General features: G+C 49.9%; 1 pseudogene; it reads left to right on the top strand.

Annotated features, from left to right (window-relative positions):
- Positions 1-5,572: 5,572 nt before the first annotated feature.
- On the top strand, positions 5,573-6,315 carry LOC103626604 (uncharacterized; annotated as a pseudogene).
- Positions 6,316-12,228: the final 5,913 nt, after the last annotated feature.

Genomic DNA, 12,228 nt, shown 5'->3' with positions numbered 1-12,228 from the left:
GGGCTGGTGCTGCCTGACTGTTCTGCTGATTTGCTGGGGCAGGAAGACGAGGTGCCTGCTGATTCTGCCTTTGAAACTGACCTCCTGACTGATTGCTCTGACGGTTCTGGTACTGATGCTGAGGATACTGCCTTTGAAACTACTGATGCTGCTGGGGTGGACGCTGGTTCTGCCTGAACTGCTGGGGTTGATTGCTTGAGAAACGAGGACGGCTGCTGCTTCCAGGCTGGGGTCCACTGATCTTGCGCTTACGATCTTCCATCTCCTTGCGCTTCCTCTCTGTCATGATTGCTCTGTCAATCAGGTGCTGGAATGTTGGGAATGTGTGATTCATCAGCTGATACTGAAGAGGGTCAACCAAGCCTCTCAGGAAACGGTACTGTCGCTTGGCGTCGGTGTTGACATCTTCAGGAGCATAGCGAGACAATTGCAGAAACTTGTCCCGGTACTCACTGACAGACAATGGCCCTTGCTTGAGGGCCAGGAACTCCTCCTTCTTCACAGTCATCAGACCTGCGGGAACATGGTACTGACGAAAGCTACCTCTGAATTCTTCCCAGGTGATGGCGTCAGGGTGGGCATGGGTGGCGAGGTAAGACTCCCACCATGACTGGGCTGCTCCTCTCAACAGACGGGGACCATACAGAACTTTCTCCCTGTCATCGCACTGAGCGGTATGCAACTCCCGCTCCACAGTGCGCAGCCAATCTTCAGCATCCATGGGGTCAGAAGAGTGAGCGAACGTTGGTGGATGACCTCTCATGAATTCAGCACGCTTGTCTCTGGGCATCTGAGCCATCTGAGGCTGGGGTGGTGCTTGCTGCTGCTGCTGCTGCTGCTGCTGAATGGCGGCCAAAGTCTGACCGATGGCTTGAACTGCCTGAGTCTGCATCAGAAACATCTGCTCGATGGACATCGGGGGCGGGGCGGTAGGTGCTGCTGCTGGGGCACCTCCTCCTGTTGAGCGGCTCGCTCCTGCTGAGCACGCCTTCCTCCTCTGCGCCTGTTCTCTGACATCTGCAGAATGCAACCACACATCAGAACTGATCTGGCAGATCTTGCAGCATAAGAAAAGAGAATAGAATTCTTCAACAGCACTGAACAGATGAGCATCTTCACTGATCTCCAACACAGACCACACAGCTTCTCAGATAGAAAGGAAAGTGGAATAAAAGGTTTCCCAACTATATAACTAACTCCATTAACATAATATGTAAACCAAAATGCAGGGGATACCCACACTCTGGTGACAATCATTACAAAGATCCAAACCAAACATGGTTCATCATGACAAACATAGATGCACAGGATATAGCAAACTACCCTGTCTAACTAAGACTAACTAAGACCGAGACTAACGCTAAGACTGAAGCTTCTATGTATATATATATTTCGTATTAATTACAAGATCCAACTCTAACGAGCTATGGTTCTAGAGTTATCTTGGTCTTGCAGGCGGGGTTGCCATAAGACTGGTGTCCACGCTGAGGTGAGCGGTACGGGTGCTGAGTCCCGACGGGAGCGGGGGAACCACCATCCAGATGACGACGTTCCGCGCGCTCAGCCCACAGCAGGGCGATCTCAGCACGAGCCCTACTCAGCTCATCTAATGCATGGTCCAGCTCCGTGTTTAGCACGGCGGCTAGGTTGACTGTGCTGCTCAACCTAGGATTGCCCTCACCGACAGGTGAGACAATCACGCCTCCTGTGCTGCCAGATGGACGGCGGGGGTAATACTTCAGGTCAAGACCGTCAGCTGCCCCACCGAAAACCGAGCAGTAGTGCGAAAGCGCACGCCGTGCAGCATCTTGCATGGCTGCCTCAGCTGAGTCCCGTTCAGAGATAGAATAGTGCTCTGAGCAGGCCTCCGCACCCTGGAGACTGTTCTCCGGGCAGCGCACCAAGCAAGTCGCCTCCCAGCGGTCCGGGTAGACCCCGCGACTATGCTGGTAGACCACACAGCGATACTCGACGGACCAAGTATGCCGGTCGAATGCCCGACGTAGCAGGGTGTCGAGCGCATCATGGAAGTGACACCCGCGAGCAGCGTCGCGAGTGATGGGTCGAGCAACCCATCCTTCCGGCTCAGGGTTAGCAGAGAAGTCGGTGTCGTGGCTCGAGCTGTCGTCGCCATCTCCGTCGTCTGGGTCTCCTCCAGCAGCTACTCCAGAAGCTGGGACGCCCAGGGGTGATGCAGGGGGCGCCTCCAGAGGAAGCACAGGGGAGCAGCTCCTCACAGACTCTATCTCCTGGTGGAGCGAGAAGGAATAGCTCTGCTGCTCCTGTCGTCGACGTTCCTGCTCCTCACGCAGGCGGTGGTGTAGTCTCTCCAAGTGGCTGGACTGTCCGGCCACGGGACGGCGAAGCGGACGCTCAGCAAGGCGGGAGGGTAAGAAGGGGATGACTGACTTTCGTGCAGTGTGTCTAAGTCGAGCCATCTACAAAAGACATCGCAAGCAAAAGGGTGAGAACAGAATTAATATGACCAGCAATAATGAATCATAAGTAAATGAAGGATTAGAATAAAACATGATTTTCAGCAAGGTATAATATATAGTAGAACATAGGTTTGGTCGGTATGACCAACTTTTGAAGGGATATCAAAGTCAAGGCAGAGACAGAGGTCTATAGTCCTTAGAACGACCATTCTACTCTAGGTTAGCGGTCCTACAGTCAGCACGGCTTTGATACCACTTATGTCACACCCGGTTTTAGAAGGCAATCCGAATGCGAACCATGTACGTGCCAGGATCAGTTATTCACGTACACAGCAGTTACATAATATGGACATCATCACACAGTGCTCAAAATAGTATTAATAAGGGAAATAGTCGATTACATCATACGTCTGAGACGTCCATATAGTTCTTACAATAAATCAAAGTGCGGAAAAGAAACGTAGATAACCGCGGCCTTCACAGGCAGCCGACTGGGGGTTGCCGCTAACCCACACCTAGAACTCGTCGTAGTCTTGGAACTCCTGGAAGTCTCCTTCCACGGCTTCATCTTCGCCTGAGCAGTGGTTGCAATGCTGACAACCTGGGGGGGGTTTGGTGTGTAGAGCAAGGGTGAGTACACATCAACATACTCAGCAAGTATCCTGTTTGGCTGTAGTGGACTAGCTTTATGTGGGGATAAGTCAAGCAGTTGCTTTTAGTTGGTCAGATTATTACTTACTAGTAGAAAGCCAAGTTTTAGCATTAACCCAAGTTATTAACCCAAACGTACTCCTTTCCAAACGGAAAGAGTACCACTTACCAGCACCATAATCATAATCAAAACCATCATTCTCATCACCACCTGTAATCCGAGCATCTCTGATCAAGTACCACTAATCACTGGAGCTCCCTTGGCCGCTCATAACCGCGAGCACGGCTGGTATATCAGTTTCATAACACTCTGCAGAGGTTGTGCACTTTACCCACAAGCCGTGATTCCCTCTCTGGCCCGGGCTTGCAAGACCCTTATTCACTCCCAAGGTGAATGGCCAGGGATTCACTACGAAGCCTTTACAAAGATTCCCCGGGGCTGTAGCCACCCGTTAGGTTTCCTAAATGCACCGCACTCCTCCCCAAGGGGCGAACCCAAACTTGGCAGAGCGAGCCGCATACACCGAGCCCCATTGACGGCACGACGGCTAAGTGAACTACACCCCGGATCCTCTAATTATTCAGCTAAGGGCACCCCATTCCACCCTCATGGTTGCACTGTTTTCCCGGGCGGTCATCCATAGAACAGGTCCTTACGGAGAGGCACTCGAGAAACCGCTCGAGCCCCCTTGAAGACCACAAGTACCACATCATAATAAGAGAAGGGAAAACAGCGTATCATAGATAATCTCATCATGTTCATTGATTAGAGTTTGAGCAATAGCATAAAGCTAAACAGTAATAATCCAACCCAGATAGGTGAACAAGGACATGGACAACAAAACTAGTCAATCCTTAGGCATAAATGTGTAAAGCGGGAGGTGAATTAAATAATGAATAGGACAGAGATAGGTCAAAGGACACTTGCCTCCACCAAACGACTGCTGCTCAGGGGCTTCTCCTGCGGGTTCCTCGGGCTCTTCGACCGAATCGTTCTCTATGCGATTGCAAACATACATACATCCATCCACATTTAATACAAAAGAACAGTACACCATACAAGGGAACAAATAAAGTAAGTATGCATCAAGTATGACATTTCGATATCGCATTTGTTATGGTTAGAAAGAAACAGGAAAGGGTCTCGCAGGGGGTTAAATCTTATGCACTAACGATCAATTACAATTGGTTCTTAACAAAAGAATTCTGTTACATATACACTAATGGAAACCTAATCACTTTAAGTTGATCAACATTGCACGAGATAAACAATTAACTACATGAATCAATTAGCATAACGGAATTTTAAATTAAACTTCCTATTTCCATGGCATGAACAATGATTAACCTACCTAAAATAAAGTAACTAGGATCACAGAAAGTAAATAAAATAAAAATAAAAAAATAAAAAAAAACAGAGGGGGGGGCGGTTGAACCGGCCCTGCGCAGGGGGCGCGGCCAAGGGCCAGGCGGGCGGCCGAGGGCGCGGCCAGGGGCGCGCGGCTGGGCGCGGCCGGGCGGGCGGCCGAGGGCGCGGCCAGGCCAGGGCGCGGCCGGGGCGGGCGGCTGGGGGCGCGGCCGGGCGGCCAGGGCGCGGCCGGGCGGGCGGGCCGAGCCGGCCATGGCGGCGGCCATGGCGCCGAGCGGCGAGGGGAAAGGGGAGGGGGGATGGGGGAGGGAGGAGAGAGGGAGGAGGGGGGGCTCACCGGCGAGGGGCGGCCGACGGCGGGGGGGGCGGCCGGCAGGGGGCGGCGGCGGCTTAGGGCAGGGGTAGGGGCGGCGGCGGCTTAGGGTGGGGGAGAGAAAATGAGAGAAAATGAGAGGGAGGGAGAGAGAATTGGGGAAAAAGGGGAGGTGGGGGGCGGCATGGGCCAATTGGGCCCAAGGGGGGGCGCCAGGGGCGGCTGGGCCGGCCGGGGTCGGCCCAAGGCGCGGGAGAGAGAGAAAAAGAGGAGAGAGAAAAAGAGAGAGAGAAAAAAAAAGAAAGACAAGATCTTCTCCTCATTTTCGAAATCCGATCTTTCTACATGAATGCATTTGCACTTTCAAAGCAATCAAAAGAAATGCAAGGTTCGGCAGGGTGCATCAAACAACATAAAGTACTTAGGGTTTTTCTTACACGGGAAATCCAAACCGAATCCCGCTAGAACTTTGGAAAAGGTCAAGGTTTAGCGAGGGAAAAAGAAAAAGAAAAGGTAACGCCCGAATTTGGCGAGTAAAGAAAAGAAAAAAAATTCAACTGCAAAATTCGGGGCGTTACATCGCCTCCACAAAATAAAACAAAACAGCACATATACACAATTTAATCACCGGAGAACAATGCCGATGTGGAATCAAACAAAGATCATCGTCATCTCACCGGGGTGAACGTCGTCGATGTTGGGGCTGCGCAGATCCGGCGAAGTGAGACGCGTAGACGGTCGAACTGCGCAGGTCAACGACACGACATGGGCTGTCCCCAAACACCAACGCGACGGCGTGGGTCGGGACTGCGCAGATCGAGCGAAGCACGCGATGCGGAGGGGATCCGAGGCTGCTGTTTTGGACCGGCATCGCTGCGCACAGAACTTGGATGCCATGGCTGCCGGCAGAACAGGGGTTCCTTGCTGTCGCACTAGGGGAAAAGGAGGTAGGAGGCGAGCAGCAGCAGTGGAGGGGATGGTGCTGTCCTTGGCTGGGAGAGCTTGCGCGCACTGCCCTGATGCCGGTCTGGAACAGAGAGGAAAAGAGGAGGGCGTCGTTGGGGAGAGGAGGAAGACAACTTGGGGAAGATTGCAGGGGGGGCGCTTGGTAGAGAGAGAGGAGCAGGGGCGAGCTCAAGGCGCTCCTGGCTTGGGCGTCCATGGCGGCTGGAGGATGAAGACAACGGGAAAAAACTGCTCGCAGGGGGAAACGCCGACTGGAAAAATGGAGGCTAGGGCGAGCTCGGCTGCTGCGGTGCGAGGAAGAAAGAGCAGGGGCGCCATGGACGACGGCGAGGAGGATGTCGCCGGGGAATGGGAGCTGCTGCTCCACGCCATGGACATGGAGTTCGGCGGCCCTGGAAAAAATGGAGCCCACGCCTGGGCTGGTGAGCGTCTGCTCCAAGGGAGCTCGGCCATGGAGCAGAAGGGGCGCTGCTGCCCTGCGCGCTAGAGCTTGGGGAAGGCTGGGCGCAGGGAGGAAGAAGGTGTGGGCTGCTGCCGTGTGGGAGAAGAAGACAGGGAGAAAAACAAAGTGGCGGCTAGGGGGGTAGATGAATAAAAGCCAAGTGCAAGTGAGGGGTCCTTCTATTTATAGAAGAGCTCTAGGGCTAGGGTTTTAAATGGGCCAAATGGGCTGGACTGGATTCGGCCCAAAACACTAAATCGGGCCGCGCTAATTTATTTTCCGGAATGAAAATGCTCTCGCGGAAGTCGTCTGTGTAAAAACAGAGCGAGCTGGAGTTTCGACGAACGAACGATTGAGCGATCAGTTCGTCCGAGAGTTGGATTTGAATTCGCTCGGAAATAATTCCTCGCGCACTATTTTAGAAATAAATGTTTCTCTCAGATTTCTGATCGGCTTTGAATTTTAGTCGGAGAAAGCGAATCGTGACATTTTAAAAATCGTTGTCGATACGGGGTTTTGAGTTCGGTTCGAACATGAGATATTTAGCCGAGTCAGATAAAATTGATTTGATGACAACATATTGAGCATTCCGTTTGAGAGTACGGAGTCGGATTAAAATAGTCAGACATAGGTCAACGTTCGAGGAATTAGACTCGGGCTCAGATCAAATAACAGCCGTCGAGAGTTTGATCAACTGAGCTTCAGATGAGATTTATAATTCGAGAATGATTTTCGAGTTCGTGTTCGTTCCGTGAAATAAAAGTTTTAACAGGCTCCAAATTTGGCCTTCTGTGAGATTGAATAATTCCAAATTCGGTGAAATGTGAAGGAAAAATCTGGATAGTCAGAGACATACGCGAGCAAGAAATAGAAATTTTCACTGAGCATCTGAGATTGGGATAAATCTCCCGTCATAACGCAAATTAGACACCTGGGGTGTCACAAGAGGATTCCTCCTTGTGCTTGTGGGCGGACTCCCTTGAATGTGTTCTTCCCGAGCTTGCGGACTTGTCGCCGGTCCCGATTTCCCTCATGGCGGATGCTCCCGACATCACTTCGAGCGGTTAGGCTCTAATGAAGTACCGGGTTCCGATACCAATTGAAAGTCGCCTAGAGGGGGGTGAATAGGCAAATCTGAATTTTATAAAGTTTAAGCACAACTACAAGCCGGGGTTAGCGTTAGAAATATAATCGAGTCCGAAAGAGAGGGCAAAAACAAATCACAAGCAAATAAGAGCGGATGACACGGTGATTTGTTTTACCGAGGTTCGGTTCTTGCAAACCTACTCCCCGTTGAGGTGGTCATAAAGACCAGGTCTCTTTCAACCCTTTCCCTCTCTTAAACGGTCACTTAGACCGAGTGAGCTTTCTCCTTAATCAAACGGGTCACTTAGACCCCACAAGGACCACTACAAACTTAGTGTCTCTTGATTTGATTACAAGTGTCTTGAGAATAAGAATGCGGAAGAAGAAAGCATGATTGCAAAATCCAAGGACAAGAGCGACAAATAACACAAAGATCACTCTCTCTCTCTCTCAAGTCACTAATCACTAATGATCACTTGTCTCAATTGTGGAACTTGGAGAGATTGGAGGCTTTGATTATGTCTTGGAATGGATTGCTAGCTCTTGTATTGAATGTTGAAGATTGGAATGCTTGGGTATTATGAATGGAGGTGGTTGGGGTTGTATTTATAGCCACCAACCACTTCCTAGCCGTTGCTCCTTTCTGTCAACCGCGGACGGTCCGCGCCCCTGGTCCGGACGGTTCGCCCCTGTAGATCAACGGCTGAAAACGCAACGGTCAGCAGTAACGGCTATATCAACAGCTATATTGCATTTAATGTGTCGTCAGATGTCAGATAAAGGCAGTCATGGACGGTCCGGTCGGGCACCCCAGACGGTCCGTGAGGACGCTATAAATCATTTTACCGAACTCGTCACCTTCGGGTTTTTCGGTTCCTCACCTACTGGACGGTCCGCGCCTGAGGTCGGACGGTCCGCGCGTGTTCTCGGACGGTGCTTGCTTTCCCTCCGGACGGTCCGTAGTGTAGACATGGGTTTTTGCATTGGTTCTGTCCGAGGGTCATCCTGGTGTCGCGGACGGTCCGCTGCAAGGGCCCGGACGGTCCGCGCTTAGTCTGTTTTTCCAAAAAGCTTCTCATGTCCGGTATAATCTACGGTATTCCGGACAGTCGATTTAGAATAGTTGTAGATGAACCTTTGGCACCTGTAGAGCATATAATCTAGAGCAAACTAGTTAGTCCAATTGTTTGTGTTGGGCAATTCAACCACCAAAATCATTTAGGAAAAGGTTTGACCCTATTTCCCTTTCAGGCTCGAGTGGTTTCTCGAGTGCCTCTCCGTAAGGACCTGTTCGTTGGATGACTGCCCGGGAAAACAGTGCAACCATGAGGGTGGAATGGGATGCCCTTAGCTGAATAATTAGAGGAACTAGGGTGTAGTTCGCCATCGTGCCGTTAATGGGGCTCGGTGTATGCGGCTCGGTCTGCCAAGGTTGGTTCGCCCATTGGAGAGGAGTGCGGTGCATTTAGGAAACCTAACGGGTGGCTACAGCCTCAGGGAATCTTTGTAAAGGCTTCGTAGTGAATCCCTGGCCATTCACCTTGGGAGTGAATAAGGGTCTTGCAAGCCCAGGCTAGAGAGGGAATCACGACTTGTGGGTAAAGTGCGCAACCTCTGCAGAGTGTTATGAAACTGATATATCAGTCGTGCTCGCGGTTATGAGCGGCCAAGGGAGCTCCATTGATTAGGGATACTTGATCAGAGATGGTTTGTTTACAGATGATGATGATGAGGATGGTTATGATTATGCTTATGGTAATGGTAAATGGTATTCTTTCCGTTTGGAAAGGGTACTTTGGGTTAATAACTTGGGTTAATTCTAAAACTTGGCTTTCTACTAGTAATAATAACCTGACCAACTAAAAGCAACTGCTTGACTTAACCCCACATAAAGCTAGTCCACTACAGCCAAACAGGACATTTGTTGAGTACATTGATGTGTACTCACCCTTGCTTTCACAAAACACCAGGTTGCCTTTGGTGCAATCTATGCTCAGGTAAAGAAGGAGGCGTCGAGACGGATCTCCAGGAGTTCCAGGACTTCGACGAGTTTGAGGAGTAGGCTAGCGACCTCCCCCAGTCAGCTGCCTATGGTGGGTTGTTTACGTTGGCTACGTTTCGATTCTGTGTACTTTGATTTATATTATGTAAATGGCTCTAGTCTGTAATAGTATTACTTACTCTTTATTGTAATTCGAAGCATTGTGCTATGATGAGTCATTTATGTAATCGCTGTGTACGTGAATTACTGATCCTGGCACTTACATGGTTCGCATTCGGTTTACCTTCAAAACCGGGTGTGACAGCAGCTGATCCAAGAAACAAAGACAAAGTTACTGGCCAACTTCAAGGTCGACAGGAACAACAAGGTCGTTCGGCAACGGGTGACTGATCCGGCCTCGCTTCGACCCACTGCAGCTACCCCCAAGGTAAGCGACACAAGCGAACTCTAGTCTCTAAAAAATTATATAGATGAGCAGTGAGACCAAATGCAAAATATTATAGGGGTATGCAAAATGATTATAGAAGGCTAGTGCATGCGTTTGATAAATCTACCATTGCAAATTTTCCTTCGCACAAGGTTGAGTTGGGGGGAAACATGTGTGATTCATCGGCCACAGGTTGTCACGACAAGTCACAACCTCTTTATGGGATGCCGATAGACATGTACCCTAGGCAACCACAGCCTCCTACACACATCGACGATAAATTCGCCGATCTGTGCATGTCCGGACCGTCCGCACGTGAGCGCGGACAGTCCGGGCCAGCGGCAGCCGGTCCCATTTTTAGAAATGAATTACCGAGGCCTGCGTCCGAGTCGCCACGTACCGCGCAACCCTAGATAACCCATCCGGGCCGTCTACGTATGGCACCGGACAGTGCGAATACAACACAGGACAGTTCGGCCACATGGCCGGACAGTCCGCGCACGTAGCCAGACGATCCGCGTACCTAACTGGATGGTTCGGCACAGAGTTTTTTTTTGAGGAGGATGGTTATCCAACTCCGTACCCGTCCCAGCTAAACTTCCCATCACACCATACAACACACCAACACCATAATATAACATACCAAACCCGTGGGGGTGAGTACTTTCCAGCCCCTAGACGGCCAGAAAGGAACGGCCAGTCCTATGAGCCGCATATGGCAAGTATTAACGCTCCACAAAAACCCAAACCAATGGGGAGGAAGACAACATACTAATATCCAAATAACCTCACCCATGTTTGACCAGAGAGCCGGTGGTCTCCCACCGGCTGCCATTGATATAGTGAGGGAAGAGATAGTCGGGACGTTCCGAGATAAGTTCGGAGTAAGCATAGTCCCTGGGGGATAGTCATATTGGAGACCTTATGATAGCCGATTTGACCATCACCCATACCCATAGGGAACCAGGATACCCGAATTCGCGAAATTTTCATGTGACCAAGGAAAGAGCATGTGCGAGCACATAGGCTAGTTCCTAGCGCAATTAAGAGAATTGGCCGACACAGAGGCATTCCATGTGCGTTTATTTTCATTATCTTTAACAGGAACCGCATTCGCATGGTATGCCACATTACCTCCTAATTCTATTTTGTCATGGGGGATTTAGAATAAAAAATTATGTGATCACTTCTTTTCTAGTGACTATGAGTTAGACTTGGTAGATCTAGTGGTCCTGCGACAAGTAAAAGACAAATCGATTAATGAGTACATCCGGAGGTTCCGGGATACAAGAAACCGATGCTTTCAAATTCATTTGGCAGAAAACAGCTAGCGAGATTAGCCTTTAATGGATTGCGATATTATTTAAAAGAAAGATTAGAAGGCATCTAGTTTTTCACGATACACAATTACATCAGAGAGCTTTGGCTTGTGAAAGCCGAAGTAAAGAAATTGCTAAAACAATTGGTCACAACGTCCATATAGTAGAGTGTGACCAGAGTAGCTCGGACGATGAATCAAAAGAAGTTTACGCTACCGAAATGGTTTGGCCCAAGCAGGCCAAATCTTCGGCTTATTCCTCCTTACAGTCGGTTCAAAAGAAACGACGGGAGGAGGTTAAATTTATATTTAATGTTGGCAAATGTGATAAGATATTCGATAAATTATTAAAAAATGGCAATATTAAAATAAATCATATTGTTCCACCCGCCGACGAACTAAAACGTTGTGCATACTGCAAGTGGCACAACTCGTTTTCTCACGCCACTAATGATTGTAATGTACTTCGATGACAAATCCAATTGGCCATTAACGAGGAACGATTGAAATTTCAAGAAATGAAGGTGGACACGGAGCCCTTCCCAATAAATGTGATCGACTTCGATGGCAAAAAGTTCTAATTCGGTGAAGTGCGACCGATAAGGGCAAAGGCAAGGAGGTCATCATCGGCGACGCGCGAAAGGCCGATGAAAATAACAAAAATTCTTGTAGAAAAGTGGTGGCGGAAAAGACTCCTAATAGAGGGGAGACTTTGAAAGTTACCATCACCGCCTCCAACGCTGGGGGACAGACACAAGCAGGTAGCCAGGCACGTGCACCTGTGTTGTGCATCGCGGACGGTCCGACGCACAGATGCATACGGTCTGGAACACCGCCGGATAGTCCGGATCATTCCAGCGGATGGTCCGGCAACACCCAAGAACCACGATGACCACATAACTTCAAACCACGATGACCAGAGATAGGTACGTGGAAAACTAATGCGTTCAAGGCAGCTGGTCGACTGGTTAGATCTGGCCCAACCTTCGACCAATTATTGTTTAAATATGTAAAAAAGAAGGCCGGCCCAAGTGACCGGCTAGCGAAGCGACCTTGCTCACCCACTTAGGAGCGACAGCAGGTAAGACCGATTGGACCACCTCACCAATCGGAAAAGACGGAAGGTCATACTGTCCAGTTAAGACCCAACGTACCTGCATGGACACCTCCACCCCTATATCTACATGTGCCATATCAATATACATGCATACCACCG

This window comes from Zea mays, chromosome 5 (assembly GCF_902167145.1).
Source record: "Zea mays cultivar B73 chromosome 5, Zm-B73-REFERENCE-NAM-5.0, whole genome shotgun sequence".
Lineage (NCBI taxonomy): Eukaryota > Viridiplantae > Streptophyta > Magnoliopsida > Poales > Poaceae > Zea > Zea mays.
This window is presented reverse-complemented; position numbering and strand designations above follow the sequence as displayed.